At 43.4% G+C, this 19,388-nt stretch overlaps 1 pseudogene; it reads right to left on the bottom strand.

The window, feature by feature from the left end:
* Positions 1-9,681: 9,681 nt before the first annotated feature.
* LOC138247194 (epidermal differentiation-specific protein-like) lies at positions 9,682-10,581 on the bottom strand (annotated as a pseudogene).
* Positions 10,582-19,388: the final 8,807 nt, after the last annotated feature.

Below are 19,388 nucleotides of genomic sequence, written 5' to 3'. Positions count from 1 at the left end.
GAACCTGGTCAGAGCACCACAAGTCACCCCATCTTGGATTCCTCTAGGTGTCTAGTTTTCAAAACTGCACAGGTTTGCTAGGTTTCCCTAGGTGCCGGCTGAGCTAGAGGCCAAAATCCACAGCTAGGCACTTTGCAAAAAACAGCTCTGTTTTCTTTGTGAAAATGTGATGTGTCCACGTTGTGTTTTGGGGCATTTCCTGTCGCGGGTGCTAGGCCTATCCATGCAAGTGAGGTACCATTTTTATTGGGAGACGTGAGGGAACACGAAATAGCAAAACAAGTGTCATTGCCCCTTGTCTTTCTCTACATTTTTTCCTTCCAAATGTAACACAGTGTGCAAAAAAGACATCTATTTGAGAAATGCCCTGTAATTCACATGCTAGTATGGGCACCCCGGAATTCAGAGATGTGCAAATAACCACTGCTTCTCAACGCCTTAGCTTGTGGCCATTTAGAAATGCAAAGGTTTTCTTAATACCTATTTTTCACTTTTTATATTTCAGCAAATTAATTGGTGCATACCCGGTATAGAATAAAAACCCAATGCAAGGTGCAGTTCATTTATTGGCTCTGGGTACCTAGGGTTCTTGATGAACCTACAAGCCCTATACATCCCTGCCACCAGAAGAGTCCAGCGGACGTAACGCTATATTGCTTTAAAAAATCTGACATTGCAGGAAAAAGTTACAGAGTAAAACGTGGAGAATAATTGCTGTTTTTTTCACCTCAATTTCAATATTTCTTTATTTCAGCGGTTATTTTCTGTAGGAAACACTTGTAGGATCTACACAAATGACCCCTTGCTGAATTCAGGCTTTTGTCTACTTTTCAGAAATGTTCAGCTTTCCGGGATCTAGCATTGGTTTCGTACCCATTTTGGTCACTAACTGGAAGGAGGCTGAAACCACAAAAAAATAGTAAAAATGGGGTATGTCCCAGTAAAATGTCAAAATTGTATAGAAAAAGTTTTTTTTTAATTCGAGTCTGCCTGTTCCTGAAAGCTGGGACGATGGTGATCTTGCCACCGCAAACCCTTTGTTGATGCTATTTTCAGGCAAAAAACCACAAGCCGCCTTCTGAAGCCCTTTTTTCCATTTTTTTTTAAAAAAACAAAATTTTCACTGTATTTTGGCTTATTTCTTGGTCTCCTTCAGGGGAACCCACAAAGTCTGGATACCTCTAGAATCCCTAGGATGTTGGGAAAGAAAGGACGTCAATTTGGCATGAGTAGCTTATGTGAACAAAAAGTTATGAGGGCCTAAGTGCGAACTTCCCCAAATAGCCAAAAAAAGGCTCGGCACAGGAGGGGAAAATGCCTGGCAGCTAAGGGGTTAAATTCAGAACTTTTGGTAATGGCATTTATGGTGAACAAGGCTTGGTCAAGCAGAAACATGTATATTGTTGCTTCTGCACATTAATAAATCAGGAGGAGTGCTGATCTCTTTTATGAGATTTTGAAAGAGGCTGGAGGATTTGTGCACATGCTGCAGAGTGTGTTTGTGGCACACCTGGCATTTTGGAGCGTGCCAGCTACTGCATTGTTGGATTCTGCAATATATATATATATAGATATATATACACACACATACCAACACACACACATTGTTCTGTATATCTGTATATATATTTTACCTACATGTATCCTTCCCAGCAACAAAATAGGAAGGAGCTTCCACCTTCGGATGTCCTCCAGTATGGCACGGCAGAGAGGAGGGCAATTTGCACTCGACCAGGTGACGAGGGTGGGTGTGAGGAATGGACCAGATATTTGATCTTATCTAGGCACCATTGAAACAGGGCCAGGCTGTTGAGGATGCTCGATTTAGCCATGTTAAATTTAAAGCCCAATACCATTGCAAAGTCTTTCAGGGAAGACACCATTGCTGATAGGGATGTGGCCAGTTGTGAGAAGGTAAGTGGGAGGTTGTGGGCAAACAAATTAATCTTATGCATCTGACCCCCAAAGGGTATGCCCTCTATGCTGTCAGTGCATCAGCTGGTAATGGCCAAGTGTTCTACTGCCAAGGCAAGTGGGGTGGCAAGGGACAGCCCTGTCTCGTCCCTCTCCGCATAGCAATGGGTTGGGTAAATGACCCGTTGAATCAGATAGTTACAACTAGGGCTATGTACGAAGCCATAATTCTGGAGCTCATGAGGAGGCCCAGTCGAATTTTTGTCAGAACTGCAGACAGGAAACCCCAGTTAACCCAATCAAAGGCCTTCTCCGCATCCAGCGATAGAAGGCAGGGCGGGATATGATAGCAATGAACTTTTTCCACTAAGTGTGCCACCCGACTGACATTATCAGTCTCCTGCCTATTGCAGATGATAACGCTCAATCCTAGAGGCCAGTACCTTAGTAAAGAGTTTGACATCTATATTTTATAATCCAATAGGGCGATGAGGGGAACGGAGTGTCCCGTCTTTTCCCGCCGTGGGGATAAGCGTGATTTCTGTGGTTGCTATGGACACAGTGAGGCCAGACACATGCCTCAATGAGTTAAGCAGGCGTAACAGGTGTTCACCCAGCTTGGAGAGAAGCAGCCTGTAGAAGCTAACCGGTATGCCATCTGGCCCTGGCGTACTGCCAAGTGACAAGGCTCGGAGTGTTAAGTGAAGCACCTCCATTGAGATGAGTGCCTCCAGTAGCTCCACATGTTGGGGGTGCAGGGGTTCCCACCCACAGCCCTCCAGGTACTTCTGAATGAGCATCTGTTGTGCCTCTATGTTGTTATAGAGGGCTTGATAGCAGTTAGAGAATTCACTCTGCTTATTGCGTTCAGATGTCGCCCAAGCCCCTGCCTTCAAGCACAGATTGGCAATGTGTGCTTTTGCCTGAACCTGGTCTCATCTATAACCGGAAGTGTACCTACTTTGTTACCCCCTTCATAATACTTTTGGTTGAGTGCTAAAAGGGAGCACTCTGCTCTGTTCATCCTGTGCACCCTCAGTTGCCCGCTCAGTACTGCTAAGTGTCTCTTGAGTCGCCGGTTGGGTGTCAGCGTGTCTTGATGTTTTAGCATTTTTATTTCTTCAGGCAAGTTATCCTCCACAATACATGCCTCCCTGTGTTGGGCTATGGCTATGGAAGATATTACCCCCTGAATAGTTGTCTTAACCCCATCCCATAGCATATGTAGTGTAACATCTTGTAGTGTCTCTGTGTGAAGTAGTCTACTATACCCTGGCAGATCTCTTCCACATCCACTGCGTCACGGAGGACTCGTCGGAGCAAGGACCAGCACAGGGAAGACCCAGAATGTAAAGTTGAGTGTCCACATCAATTCCAAACATGCATGGACCGAGATAGAGATGTCACACATGTCCACCATGTTGAGCGTGTGACACGAACAGGTAATCAATCCTAATATAGAAAGTATGAAAATGAGAATAGAAGGCGTAATCCCTAGTGTTGGGGTGCTTATAGCGCCAGGCATCAATGAATCCCAGGTCTATTATCTTTCTTTTCAGTTGAGCTGACATGGCCACCATGCTCTGCTACGATGAGGAGGTTCTGTGCATGGCAGGAGCCCATATCAAACTTGAATCTTTTCCTACAATCATGTCTCCCTCTGCCCCCCATAGTTGGTCTTGCAAACCTCGCCAGAGATGGAAATCTTGTGATGTTTTACGGGCATAGGCATTAAGCAAGCCGACCGTCACTGTCCCGTGCCACTTTAGTGATATAGGATCCAAGGTGTGAATTGCAAAGAATCCCCACACCCAGTGTTTTAGAATTCGTAAACGACCAGTGTCACGCGAGATATTTAGGATGTGCCATTCTATTTCTATCCGTCCCCAGAGTTGGGTCTTTTGTAAGAAGACCATGTCTGGGTCATGAAGAAGGATATATACTCAGGTTTGTTTATATTTGGGGAATTAAGGCCACAAATATTTAGGGAAAGTAATTTAAGACTTGTATCCATGGGAGGGGAGTGCAATAGTGGTAGCGGAACAACGGATATTGTGCTCAATCCTCAGCACTGCCCCCCCAGACAATGTAGGTGTTAGTAGCAGTGTCCATGTAGTCCTCTTACAAGCATCCCAGTCCCCACATTTGGTAGAAGACCTGAAAAGGAAAACAGTCTAAGACAAAGATCATTAGACTTTAAACAATATAAAACACACAAACGTTGATCATCTTGAATAAATACATCCCCAAAAATGACATACAGGAATTCAAATAATAAAAACCACACATAAAACCCAGTAAAACCCAGGACCCATATTTAAACTTTTTTAGTGCTGCATTTGCGCTGTTTTTTGACGCAAAAAACGGCACAAACGTACAAAATACAGTTGTTTTTTGCAAGTTTGCATCGCTTTTGCATCAAAAAATGACGCAAATGCAGCGCTAAAAAAAAGAATATATATAGGCCTCAATGTCATAAAATATGCACAGTATTTTGAGTCTCTACCTAGGCTTTGTGACTTTAGCACCAACACCTCTTCCTAAAGTGAATAAAAATAACTAGCCTTCTTATATTCCCATAAATACTTCTAAGGGCACATGCTATATCCAGGAAGTGCATGTCAGTTAAAAGTGCCACTGCTTGCATGCGATTACTAACACTATATTTTGTTTTTTAAAATAGGGCATAAAATGGTTTTCCGAACGGGCAAAACTTTTAGACAATCTATACGAATGTGCAAGTTTTCCTATTTAGAACTCAAAACGCAGATACGTTTACCCAATGAATCTACAATGCATATTTGAGGACATTTAGGTTTTACTTCTTTTTTAACATTTTTGTAATATTTTAAATTCTGGATGTCACTTTAGGGAATGTGTTTATTCAAGATGATCAATGTTTATGTGTTTATACTGTTTATGGACTAATGGTCTAAATAAACATACTTTGACTGAAGGTTGGAACTCTGTGACCCAGCTGGTTCAGTGCACTTACATAGGCCCTGAACAACAGATAGCCACCTGGGGAAATGTGTGGACAACTCCCAGGCTTAAGAACAAAGGAATTTGCTGCCAGGGCAAGGTGTGACCTCCCCTCTCAGGAAGTCAATCAGGGTTTTAGCTCAAAAGGCGAGCTCCAAAGGGGAAGCCACCTTTGAAGGGCAAATGTTCATGACACGCCTGAGAGTCTGTTTATTGTTCACTAAAACTATCTGAGACAGGGCCAGAGAGGGAAAGCCAGTTCTCAAACAGGTTTTCCTGTGAGCGTGTAGCCCACAGGTAGCCACATCTCTAGGATGGGCTACCAAGCTCCTCAGTGTCGAGGAAAGGTCCCAACATCTGCAGAATGGCAAGGTTATTGGAGAAGTGTGGCTCAATGGTTAGAGCGGCAGACTCTGAAGCAGAGATCTGGCTCAAGACCAGGGTTCAAGTCCCGCTTCGGCAGGTCTTGGGCTCAATTCCCCTTGACCAGATAATTCTCGCCTCGGTGCCTAATCTAATTCATGGGTCCCAATCCGCAACTCTGGGCAATAGCTTGCTTAATCTCCACAACGGCCCCAACAGCGCTTGGATGCCTGGCTTCACCCTGGGGGTGCTCAGGAGTGGGCACCTCACAGGGAAAAGCCAGGAGGGGTTCCATAGCGGTATGAGTACAGCGCCTTGAGACCCTAACGGGTGAGTAGTGCGCTATACAAGTGCTAATTTACATTGCACTCTCAGATTGCCAGGTGCCACACATCTCCGTAAATGTGATACAAAAGAGGAGTGGGCCAACTAGCCCATTGGCTAGTGACTGAGTTGTCACCTCTGGGCATTTTACCTGGATATGATGGGTAACCCCTGGCACCCGGGACCTTAGTACACTGTGGATTTAGAGAAAGGATCAAATGAGGACCATTGCTTCTAGTGCTGAAAGAGCACAAAGAGAGGTTGCACTATCAGAACTGTACATGCTGGCACTTTCTTTCTTTCCTTCTTTCTTTTTTTCTTTCTTTTTTCTTTCTTGCTTTCTTCTTTCTTTAACTTTCATTCTTGCCTTTCTTCTCTTTCTTTACTTCTTGCCTTTCACTTTCCTTCATTTGTGTTTTCCTCTTTCTTTCTTTCTTTCTTTCTTTCTTTCTTTCTTTCTTTCTTTCTTTCTTTCTTTCTTTCTTTCTCTGTTTCTTTCTTCCTTTTTTCCTTTTCTTTCTCTTTCTTCTCTTTCTTTACTTCTTGCCTTCCTCTTTGTTTTTCTTTCATTTGTTCTCTCTTTCTTTCTTTCTTTCTTTCCTTTTCTTTCTCTGTCTTCTCTTTCTTTACTTCTTGCCTTCCTCTTTCTTTTTCTTTCATTTGTTCTCTCTTTCTTTCTTTTTCCTTTTTCTTTCTTTCTTTCTTTCTTTCTTTCTTTCTTTTCTTTTCTTTTCTTTCTCTTTCTTCTCTTTCTTTACTTCTTGCCTTCCTCTTTCTTTTTCTTTCATTTGTGCTTTCTTTCTTTCGAGTGATCTGCTTTTTTAGCTCCGTGTTAACCAAGAGATTTTGTTGTCGGTAGAATTATATATATTACATAATTACTCATAGGAGATATCAGTCTGAATTCCTTCATTGGTCTGTGGTCGTGTCAGTCACATTTGTCGAGGGGCAGTGCTTCAGTGCGCTTAACCCAGTGACTGAGTTCACCTTGAGTTACAGCGTGCTGGGCTCTCACAAGGAACAAGTCCACACACACAGCAGTTCCCATCAGTATCACCTATTACTGCAGTGATGTGTGCTAACACAGTTTGGCCATTCAGACACTGTTTTATTTTACATTGATGAGGGCCACGTAGCTTCTTGAATACTAATGCTTGCAAAAAAAAACATGAAAAAAAACAACATGAAAATTGCCAAAAGGCTGACCCCCGAGCTGACCTATCCGCTTTTCCACTGCTTGTGTCTTCTGCTGTCAGGAAAATGCAGAGGTGTCAATACTTGCCCCATAATTTTGACAGATGTTTTTTTATTAAATGCATAAATGGTAGTAATACGATGTAATTAACTCATAGTGAATTAGAAATATACTGTTGAGAACCTGCGTTTATTTTAACATCTTTAATTAAGCTTGATAGAAATAAATCTTTCAGGGTCTGACCTTAGAGGGGTAAGACTGTTGTAGGGCTTCAGAAAGATGTGAGGCTATTAGGCCTGATTTACAAACGCTGCCGGCAGACACAAGATTGTCTTTTAGGGCCTAAAACAGTTTAACTATCTTAAGCATGGCGAAAAACCGGGGTTAATCAGGTCCAACTTTTTTTTGATTCTCTTATGCCAGAAAGACATCTTTGTAAACCAGACTTTTCATTAGATTCCCCCCACTATAAAAAATTAAACATCTGATTTACCAAATTTAGTTTTTTTTACCTTGGCTTAAAATAATCTTAAAACTGTTAAAGTAATTACAAAGGCAGGTATAACACTGTCTAAAACCAGGAAGGAAAGACTTGTGATGTGTCGTTATGTTTGTGCAAAAACAGAATAAAAACCTGTCTAAATCAAATCCATCTTTCCTTGCGTAAACAATCTTAGGAGGTTCTGTAGTAAGGGAACGAGTTTAGTTAAGCTGTTGGCACAGAATCCTTATGTAGGATTTCGGGGATTTATTTTCAAATCTCAACTCAAAACCTGTTCATAGTTTTAAGACTATTTGTGCTTGGTGTTTTATGTGTGTTTGGTCTCCTTCTATTTGTGTATGTCTGTTTGGGTGAATAAATATGTATACTAGTACTTTATGCCTTTGCATTTCCATATCTTTCTATGTGTGTGTGTGTGTTTGTCACAAAGAGCTCAGTCTGTGTGTAAGTTTCTGGCTGCATGTCAGTGTGGGTGTACATTTTTCTTTGTGTGTCTACAGATGTGTAACTAATTGTGCGGTTCGTGCATTTGTTTTGTTCGTGCAAGTATTTGCGGGTGTGTTTGTGAGTGTTCTTATATGTAGCCCACAAGGACTTTTCGGCAGTGGGGACTGGTGTAGCATTATCCAGACTACATTGGTGTCTGAAAAGTAAGGTTGGCAGTATGTGGAAACTGGACATAGATTATTTCGGATAGGTGTTTTTCGAGACTGGCATCTGTTACCTGCTCTTAGACTGTCGCTGTGTAGTGAAAGTTTCAGTCACTGAGAGCTAGCAGGAAACTGGGCTCCCCTCAACCATCCTTGCCAACATCTGCCAGTGCTGTGATGGTGACATTGACTATTCCAATGCGAGTGAAAACAAGAGACAGGTGCAAGCTGGAGCTGCTTATAACTGAGATTTATTTAGTCATAAGCCCAAACAAAAACAGTTATACTGGAAAGCAAACCCTGATCATTGATTTGCCAAATGTAATCCTTAATTACAACATTAGTTATCTTTGGTAGCTTAATCCCAATGGTGGGTTGGATAGAAATCGGAGATTATGGTTAGTTTTTCGAGACTTAAAATAAGAAGATAAAAACCCTACATGTACCAGTTTAAGCTGCAATATAACTAAAGCAAACATTAAAAAAGAAAAACTGAAAACAAACCTAAAATTCAGCACAGAAAATAGAGCTGCACATAAATGTTTCTGGTTTAAAAGATTCTGAAGCACATTAAAGATGTACATGAAGCCTGCACCTTCAGTTCTATCATTGCAACCTTGTGCACAGATGTGTTTACAGTGATTACCCACTCAGGCTTCATCTAGTTTATGTATTTACCCATCACAGCCATAAACAGTTGGAACAAGTCAACCTGCGTTTTTAACTAATGCTCAATATCTGGCCAAGCAAAGTTTCACAACAAAATATTACCAGCTTTTGTGTCTTAGCCATTGTCATTTCATGAAGGTATGCATCAATTTCAAGACATTTGAACTGTCCATCCATGATGAAAGACTACTACATGTGACTCATGTTCATAACTTATGATCTTTCCCATAGGTCATGAAAGACTATGCAGTTGGTCAGTCCTTGCCACAAACCTGCTTTGTACCCACACACGTCATAGTTACATCACTAAATAAAATACTGATGGCCGTGCTCAGTCAGGCTTCATCGGACTACATCTTCTGAAACAATTATTTCTACTGAATGTCTGCTAGATGGGCATTTTTAAAGGTATATCTTGTGCAGAGACACTTGTTGGATGTTCATATTGTTACCTTGTCCCGTGTTCTGAAAGAAACAGAATTGCTGCAGCATTGACACCCAGTGGACAGATGATGTTGGCACAGCAATTAACAGAAACCGATGCAGCAGTAAACCCAGTCTTACACCACTGAAGCATTGCCAGTAAGTGACCTGCATCACTATGGAGTATTCTAATGACCTGAGGAGAGCAGCAGATATAACCTTTGCCAACCACAGTACAGGTTTGGCTTGGGTTATGCAGAGAACACTCCCTCACTGGGCCTCTGATAGATCTGGTGGCCCATTAGAGTGTGGCACTGGTTCTCTGCATCGAAGGGGCAGTATGTAGACTAATCAGCAATGACCCCCCGTCCCCAATTCAGATAGGGAATTGGAGAAGATTCTGGTAGGGAATTACAGCTTGTTGCTACTCTACAGAATAAACCCCTTGAAGGGATTTTAAAAAGAGTTGGGTAAGAGGAAGGTGCATTCTGTCCATTACTGACTTTTGAAGTAAAGTCTGGGAAAATGTGATCTTTAAAGGAAAGGGTAATTCTCAAAGTTCTCAGTTTTCAGCAAAATACAATTATAATCAGTGAAAGATTAGCAAATCAATGTTGGAATATGGCCACTATGGAGAAAATGTGTGACTCCCGCTTGGATCAACTTATGGGAAGGGACTGCAGATCAATGCAGGCTTCTGTACCAGACTCACATCGGTATGTTCCAGTTTCGACATAAGTTTTATTGGCCCGGATGATTTTCAGCTCCAACAGCAATGAGATTGTGACTTCTTTGCACAGGAAATTAACAGTCAGTTTTGTATGTGGCGGGGCCTTCTTCAGAATGCTCAACTCTGTTTTTTCCTCGTGGTGAATGCCTCAGTTTCACCTTTCGTCACTGTGAAGGTGTTGGACACCTCTGCCTCAATATTGACCACTCCTTTCAAGGTAAAGGATGTCCCCACCTTGATTGATGTCTCATTGCTGAATTCGAAGCTATGGGAGATATATTTTTCAAACTCTTTGGAAGAATTGGTAGTGAACTACTGATCTACGTTTATGTTGTTGGTGTAAAGGTACTGATCTATCTGAACGTTTCTTTCACTCTGTACCTTTTTCTAGTTCCACAGAATTGTGGCTGTCACAGAGCATGTCCCAGCAAACAGGGGATACACTTGGGAGACTTGATCATTAAAACCGATATTGCAGTAATCTGGTAAATATTCACCTGCCCTGGCTACAATGCACCTGCCACCTCTGTTTACATCCTCATACAGAGCCCATGCTCCACTCTGGACCCTGTGAGAGCTCATTTTGTCATGCATGTTTGCAGACACTAGATTGGTCTCCTGAACCAAACCTTAAGCATTCTCCCTCGTCTAAGGCTACACACCGTCCCTCATAGTGTGGATGCTCATACAAGATCCAGGGCTGCCCGACGATCTTCACAGAGGAGGTGCAGTCATTGAAGCTTTCATTCACCAGATTTAGAACATCTGCAGTAAACGTCCTATTGAGTCCAACAAACAAACACCCGTTATAGATAGTGATTGAGTCCATGGTCAACAGCTATGGAGGTTTCAGTGCGGTCCCTATTTTGATGCTGTAACACAAATTAAAAGCCAGTTATCAGTTAGTGGTGATAAAGCAGCATTTTATGCAAATTTGCAGCACAGTTATTTTTTTCTCAAAAGAAAGCTTTCATCACCAAGATTGATGCATTCTGCTGTACATTTTGAACAATGGTTTTCAAGAATAGGAGCTTAATTTCCCAATAATTGCAGGACACCACGGATAAAGAAGTTTGCTGCTGCATTTTTCCAAGGTTCATTAGCAGTGAAGAACGGAACAAGCCCAAAAGGAACAGTCTGAAGAAGTCACTGGATGAGCCAGAATCTTTTGGCTTTGACACTGTAACAAAAACAAAAATGCTTCTACCTACTCATAACATAATCGCAGTATGTGTCAATAGCATTTTCATCTGCAGTCAATGTAATCTTGAAAATTACATAAAACAAAATTAGTTCAAATAATCATAACATGTCTCTGTTTTCTCCTCTCTCAAGCAGCGCAGAAGTAAGTGCAAGCTACTCTGGAGCACCAACATACTAAACTGTGTGTTAGTTAATAAAGTTGTATGAAATGGAAAGCGAACAAATATTCTATTAGAAAGCTCAGTAACTCAATCTTAGTTTGGCAAAGAAGAATACATCAACAATGTAAGGACCATAAAAGTACACAGAGAGAAAACATTCAATCAATATAACATCAATTCCAATAAACAGTAACATTCATAAAACATTCCATAAAAATATGTAATATAAATACACTACAAAGAATAAAACAGAACAGTCCTGAGCATAACACATCTGAGATACAGAGAGGATGCTGCACAAAGTTCCCCCAACCTACAGGACCCACGTTAACAAACAAAATGGGGAGATTTATACTTCAGGATATCTCTTTCTTATTCTCGGGCGAGATTACAAAGTTTCCCATGGCAACACACATCTCCAACTCTTTTAGTTTTTGCAGCAATTCAAAAGCCACCCTATGAAAATTAGGGCCAGAAGTATCAAAATATTTTGCATTCATAAACGATGCAAATCGGTAAATGTAACCGTTTGTGAATGCAAAATAACCTTTCACAATGTATGAAAGGCATTGAAATCCCATTTTTAGGGAATCACAATGTTTTGCAATTCGCTAAAATTGCGATTCCAAATAGGGAATCACACTTTACAATCCCCTAAATAGGAAATCACAATTGGGGCATTCCAATTTGCGATTCCCTATGCACATGTAATAAGCATTTCCTAAATGCGAATTGGTCATTTAGGAAATGCTATTAATATGAACTCCAAACTGATTGTAACCATGTGCAATTTTAAGAAATGCATTAAAAATTCATTTTTTAAAGTGTCATGTAGCGCACACATGCCCCAGGGGCATTTACATGTGCACATTTTTTTTGGGTGGTGCATCAATGGGGGCCTTAGACCCTCGGCACACTTTGTTTTGCATTTCCTAATTTGCAGCTTCCTAATAGGAAATCTCAAATTAGGAAATGCAAAACCATTCACATGTACGGGCCTTGAGGCGCATAGGAATGAATAGAGTCTCAAACCCTAATAGTGATTCCCTAAGAGCGATTGCGATTCTGTAGGACTCGCTATGAGAGAACCACTATTTTGTTACATAGCATTTTGCATTCCCTAAAGAGCGATTTCTTAAAATTCGCTATTTAGGGAATGCAAAATGTGATTTTGATACATCTTGCCCAAAGTATTCTCATAGGGGTCAGAAAACGTTTTCTGGCATAGGCATACAGGGTGCAAAATGCAATAAAGTTCATTGTGCTCATGGAGGTCATTTAGGGATTGCCTGGGGTCGCTACTGCAACCCCTGGCTTGCCCCTTGTGACCCCTTGCACACGTTCACAAGACATGACTGCCTGGACAGTCAGGTCCGCAGAGACGTCTACTTTGGTTATTCGGTCCTGCAGGACTTCTTAGTAAGATTTTGATTCGCAGCCCACCTGGTATTGCTTGGGCATCTATTCTAAGGTAAGGAATCGGCAACTAGAAGTCTCTGTCAGATGAACAACTTACTTACCTTTGGTAATGATTTATCTCGTAGAGACATATTCTAGTTGCAGATTCCTTAATGACCCACCCATCCTTCCCACTTGCAAACTGATTTCTAGGCTCAGAAATTCCCCATTCAGGCCCTTAGCGCTAGTGCTCCAATTTCAGTGTTATTCATGGCTCTGCGCTGCTGGTGTGGAAAGCCGTGAAAAGAAACTGACGTCAGCGAGCCTGGGTGGCACCTTTGTACGACTGCGACATCATCACAACACCACCCTGCAGATTCCTTTTTCCGACCCAATCCCTGGTGTTCTTCTGATTATTATGATCTCCCTAGGAAAGTCTATCGACCGACCCCTCTTACTCATAAACCAGTGAGTCACTTTGCTTCATTGGGCAGGATAGCTTTCCCTTGCGGTTGGTGTGAGCATAGCACATCTTTGAGGACTAAAACATATGGCCAGCACTCTTGGCATGACTAAAGATCATCGATAACAGTCTTGCATTCAGGACAGTGTCTGAGTTGAAATAGATGACCTGCTCCTGTCCAGGTAAGTTTAAAGAAAGGTGGTATGTAGCCTATGCATCTATCTATCTTACACTTCTTTGCCGCACACTTTGCATATGCATGACAAGATGATCACCATATCATGATCCTAGCACATCTCCTAAACTTCACATACAACCAACACTTCCCATGTATGCATTACAACATTACAACAAATCAACCAAGAACAACAAGTACGATAGTCTCCCACTCAATTACGAATGAGATGGTAAGTATTTGCAGAGCAAGCATCTCTCTCATGTCTGTGTTCTTTACCTCGTACACTCACAAGTTCACTGTGATATGATTGAAGCTTAGGTTAGTTAGGGACAGTTGTGGGTAATGAGTAGTTAGGGTAGATTAGGGTAGGTAAGGCTTTTCCCCGAGTTTTCTCTTCTGTTATTACCGTTTAATAAATATCTAGTGAACCCTTCACAGTATGTGTGAAATGCTTGTAGATCAGGGCCTTGGCATAAGTGTACATGAATTCTGTTGTATTACATTTGTGTCCTATGCTGCGAACAAATCCCAACTGAGCTGTAACATTGGCAGCTACCCCAGAGCTACCTTGAAAAGATTAGACCATTCATTGCAACCACCAATCACAGTTACTATGGATCCCAATGTGTTTTTTTTCATTAAGTGTGTTTTCAATGTCACATACAGTGCTTCCAGATTTATGATTGGGGACATTGTGTTATGTCTGACTGCAGTGTGATGTTCAAGGAAACCCTTATTAGCTGAGTGGTAGTAAGCACTCTTGTAATATTGTGTTCATGACTCACATAGATAATTTGTGACACTGTTCAGCATGATTACTTATTTGGATGTAAACTCAGACACCTTCATGCATGCAGTTTGTTGACTGTTTGCTTAGATTTGTGGGCAATGTTATATGTGTTAGTATTGCATGGTGCCAACATTCAGTTGCCACTATTTAATGGCTTAGATATCTCTTGAGGAAGCATTATTCTGTCCAACACAGCATTATGTTGTATGGTTTCTATTTTCATCAGATATTACCCTCAGGGAGGGCAGAGTATGGTGCAATCCAGGCCACTGTGCATAGTTAGCAGACTACATTATTTCAGGACAGTTGTATTGACAAGCTATGTAATTTGACAGGAGGAACATTTCAGTGATCTACTGCACGGTTGATGTGTCACATTACACAGAGACAAAGTGGTTGTGTAAGTGCTATTTATTGAACAGTGCTGTAGTGCGATATGTACATTGTCCATGATTGTGAGTCCATTATAGTGACATCTTCCATTGTGATCCTACACAAGTGCTAAAGGAAAATGCATTTGACATACTGGGGTGATGTGTCAGACAGTGCAGGGGGACAGGATTTGCCAATGAGTAAGAGAGAGACAAGCACTGGGCAGGCTGACAAGATATACAGTGGTTTGCAGAACAGTCAATGAGTGCAGTTATTGCAAGACTGGCATGTTACAAAGCACTGGACCTTGGTAATAGGTGGCCATGTGGCAGGGACTAGTGCTTCCGGGTACTTTTATGTGTGAATGTGATCTGTTCCATGTCTTCTTCTTCTGATGTGTGTGTTGCCTCCTCTGTCCTTGTTGGTGATGGTTGTGAAGGGGCAACACACACCTCAGTGTTAGAAGATGTGGAGTCAGACATCCCGGATGCTGCTACCTGTGAAGGTCTTAAGGGCAGTACTCCTGCAAGGAGGATCTGCTGGTTCTTGAGAATAGCAGCCACATCACGATGGTAGGCAGCCAGGTCGGCCCTGAGGGGTTCAATGTTGCATTCGTTCAGGCGTTGACAGGATTGCTGTTGTGGGTGTTGGTTCAACTGTATTACAGCTGTGCTGATTTCCTTCAGCCTTTTTTCAGGTTCCTGCAAGATAGTTGTTCGCCCTTGCATAGCTGCTGCCTGTTCTTCAGTTGACATCATGCACGACCGCACCCCCTCTAGGCTGGCTGCCATATTTTGCATCCCCACCCGCACCTCCTTGGCCAGCTCCCGCTGTACTCTGACTACAGTTCTCTCAAAGCTGGTGCCTGTGTCATCTGAGTCCTCATCTGTATTGGAGCTGGCAGGTCTTACAATTGGGGTTGTGGGTGGGTCCTCTGTGATGGCTGCTTGTTCTGTACTCCTCCTTGTGACAGAAGGTAGGGTCTGGACGGTTCCAAGGACATCTTGGAGGGTCTGGTGGCTGATGTTTGTCAGCTCGTCATCCATTTCATTAGGGTAGTCCTGGACAGGCATATCCGCAGGAGGTCCATCGTCCTCTGCAATGAAATAGGGTACAATTAGTGTGTCTGTGTTGTGGCATTGGTGATGTGACATGCCTGCCTTGTGAGGATTTCACATTGTGATCTTGTTTCAGATGGGCATTCTCCCAGGCCTATGCCCCACCTGCATGTCACATGTATTGTGGTAAGTTATTAGACTTGTCGGCATCATCTCCTCTAGTGTTGTCTTAGGCCAAATAGTGCATTGCCACCATCTTGTCCTACTCCACCCTCCGTCTACATCCTTTCTCATGGTGAGACCTTTCACTGGCTGTGGGTGCTCTGATGGCACTAACAGCACACTTAACAATCTGGACCTGCACCAGTCTCTGATCTTTCACATCCACTTATATGTAGTTGAAATGTCGCGTATCCTATGCATAGCATTGTTATGGCACGATATGGATGTTAGCATTGGTAATGGGTACAGCTGATGTTGGGGAATGTGTGGAGATTGGATTGCCCTGATAGTCGTGGCAGTGTCCTGTTTCCTCCTCTGACTGTGCAGGTGTATTTCAGTGACCAGTTACATGTGTCCTCCCCCTCAATGCTGTTGTTGGCGGCAACTATGGGCATTCACAATTGACAGGAATGGAACATTTGCCTTGTTTCAGGGGATTGTTAAAGTTATCATCCTCAACCCACTAATTTAGGTGTGTATGATCCATGGGGACGTTACTGCCATTGGCTGCTTGAGCTGCACACACAACGGAGGTGGTAGTGGCAACTGTTGTCACTGTTACACTCCAGTTGTTGGTATGGCTAGAGGTTGTTAATTGGGCCCTAGTTAATGTAGGGGGTGTAGTGGCTCACGTGTGACGGGATGTCAGTTTGACGTTGTGCCCTTACCTCCTGGCGTGGCTTTACCTTTGCTCCATCGTTGACATGGCAGCATACCCCCATGGAACTGTTGTTGGTGTTGTGTTATGGTGTGCCCCAGCTTCTCTCTGTACAGGCCATGCCCCCATGCCATACCCCTTTACCCATGCCACTCCATGTATATCATGACTTCCATGCATTTTGTGGTCGGTATCCCCCCCGGTTGTAGTTGACATTAGTGCATTTTAATTCCCCATGCGACTTACCCTGCATGTGTGTTTTCTCCTGATAGTCTGTGCTGTCCTGTCCTTGAATCCCTGTGACGATCTCCTCAGGGATGACGGCAGCGACCATCTCCACTCAACCTCAACGATGGGGGCTTGTTGAGGTTGAGTGGGAAGCATTTCTCTTGTGTGACCCTAGGTTGGAACCTGTAGAGGTGTGGGTACAACCCAAGAAAGTACTTTACATGACTTAGTACTGCAGGACGGAACTTGCACCAAGTGTGTCCATCCGGAGAGTCTAGTACTGCTAAGGTCATAGCGTACTGGGCAGAGTACCTCAATCCAGAGGGGTACGGCACTGAGCACTTTCTTCATCAGATCAAACCTGTCTGTGGCCACTGGAATTTCACGGGCACCAGCCAGGGTGTCTCCAGTCCAGTGACATGAACCTAGTGTTGAGAGCGGTTCGAGTCAACACACCCGGATGGTGCCTCTCCATTCTGGAGGTGTTGAAGTTGGATACTATTTGATAACATTGGATTATGTGGCGGGGCTAGGTGCCTCCAAGTCTAACGGCTGACCCCAGTGACCATCCCTCTGTGTTTTGCAGACCTCTGAGTGAACCTCCTATTGAGAGCCTGAACATCTCTTCCTTAATTGTTTTCTGCCTGTTGTCTTTCCGATCCCCAACCTTGACCTGACACCTGTGGAGTTAGGAGCAGCTGGGTGACCAGGAGAAAGTACTATATGCTTTGAGAGTTGCAGTGGGGCAAGATTAACTGGAGGATGGTTGGCAGGTGGTGGTCGGGTTGGGACCCAGAGGGTTAGCAAACGTATGGTCATTCACTTACCAGTTATCAGGGCATTGCATTAGGGTGCTAGAAGCTAGGGTGTTTGAGAGTGTGTGCATGCATACCTGCATCAACTGATTCCCAGGCCAGTGCATAGGTGAGGGTTGGATGTGAGGGAGTCAGTCTGAGGGAGAACGAGTGAATGCAGGGGCAGCACTGTGGTGTTGCTGGGTACTCTGGTTCTGCCAGGGAATTCATGAAGTTGGCATCACACGTACTAGGCAGCTGAGGCCGTGGGCCCAGGCAAGAGTGTGGATATACTGTAATATACATTTTTTTAGCTACTGTCAACCCTGAGGCACATCCTGGATTGAACATGTTACACTGATCATGGGGAATGTGAGGGTGGGCCTAGTGCTGACAGCGGGTGCACACCTTATACCGTTGGGGTGAGGGTATCAATGTTTTCCTCCAGTGTATATACAATAATCAATGTTTAACACTGTTAGACTGATTATTATGTGTGGTGTTGTTCAGTGAGATTCATGCCCAATTTGACATTGCATATTAATGTGCGTTGTGTGCTTATTGACATTTACACTGAGTTCACATTGCAATCAAACTGCAGCTGCTCGGGCTTCTGTGCACTTTTGCAAGACTTCCTTCATGCACAGCCTAGCCCAGGTCCCCAGCACTCTGTCCTGCATTGTCCAACTCACTGAGTTGGACTCCGACTTCGTGGGACTCTCTTTTGTTGTGCTGAGTCGACCGTTGTGCTCAGATCTTCTGAATGCCTGTTTAGGTGCTTCTGCAGGTGCTGTCTGCTTCTGCGTGGGCTCTCCGTATTGCTGAGCACCCCTTCTGTCTTCTCCTCCAAGGGGCGACCTCCTGGTCCTTTCTGGGCCCTGGCAGCACCCAAAACCTTTAACCGCAACTCTTGCAGCTAGCAAGGCTTGTTTGTGGTCTTTATGCGTGGAAACAACTCTGCATCCTCCAGCATGCCGTGGGACATCTTCTGACTAAAGGAGAATTTCCTGGCCCCTTCTGTTGTTGCAGAATCTTTGGCTTCTTCCACCCAGAGACAGCCCCTTTGCACCTTCATCTGGGGTTTAGTGGGCTCCTGTCCCCCCTGGACACTTGCGTGACTCTTGGACTTGGTCCCCTTCCTTTACAGGTCCTCAGGACCAGGACTCTGTCTTCAGTGCTTTGCAGTCAGTTGTTGTCTTTGCAGAATCTCTATCTCGTCTTTACTGTCTTTCTGGGGTAGTAGGGTAACTTTACTCCTACTTTTCAGGGTCTTGGGGTGGGGTATCTTGGACACCCTTGGTGTATTCTTACACTCCCAGTGACCCTCTACACACTACACTAGGCCTGGGGTCCATTTGTGGTTCGCATTCCACTTTTGGAGTATATGGTTTGTGTTGCCCCTAGGCCTATTGTCTCCTATTGCATTCTATTGTGTTCTACAGTGTTTGCACTATTTTTCTACCTGTTTACTTACCTGATTTTGGTTTGTGAGTATATTCTGTGTACTTTACTTACCTCATAAGGGAGTATATCCTCTGATATACTTTTGGCATATTGTCACTAAAATAAAGTACCTTTATTTTTAGTAACTCTAAGTATTGTGTTTTCTTTTGATATAGTGCTAAGTGATATATGTGGTATAGTAGGAGCTTTGCATGTCTCCTAGTTCAGCCTAAGCTGCTCTGCTATAGCTACTTCTATCAGCCTAAGCTGCTAGAACACTTCTAATCCACTAATAAGGGATAACTGGACCTGGCACAAGGTGTAAGTACCACAAGGTACCCACTATAAGCCAGGCCAGCCTCCTACACTTAGTAAAGAGTTTGACATCTATATTTTATAATCCAATAGGGCGATAAGGGGAACGGAGTGTCCGGTCTTTTCCAGGCGTGGGGATAAGCGTGATTTCCGTGGTTGCTATGGACACAGTGATGCCAGACACATGCCTCAATGAGTTAAGCAGGCGTAACAGGTGTTCACCCAGCTTGGAGAGAAGCAGCCTGTAGAAGCTAACCGGTATGCCATCTGGCCCTGGCGTATTGCCAAGTGACAAGGCTCGGAGTGTTAAGTGAAGCTCCTCCATTGAGATGAGTGCCTCCAGTAGCTCCGCA

The sequence above is a fragment of the Pleurodeles waltl genome, chromosome 7 (genome assembly GCF_031143425.1).
Source record: "Pleurodeles waltl isolate 20211129_DDA chromosome 7, aPleWal1.hap1.20221129, whole genome shotgun sequence".
NCBI classification, from domain to species: Eukaryota; Metazoa; Chordata; class Amphibia; order Caudata; family Salamandridae; genus Pleurodeles; species Pleurodeles waltl.
Note: the sequence above shows the minus strand (reverse complement) of the source record. Positions and strands in the feature narration are given on the sequence as shown.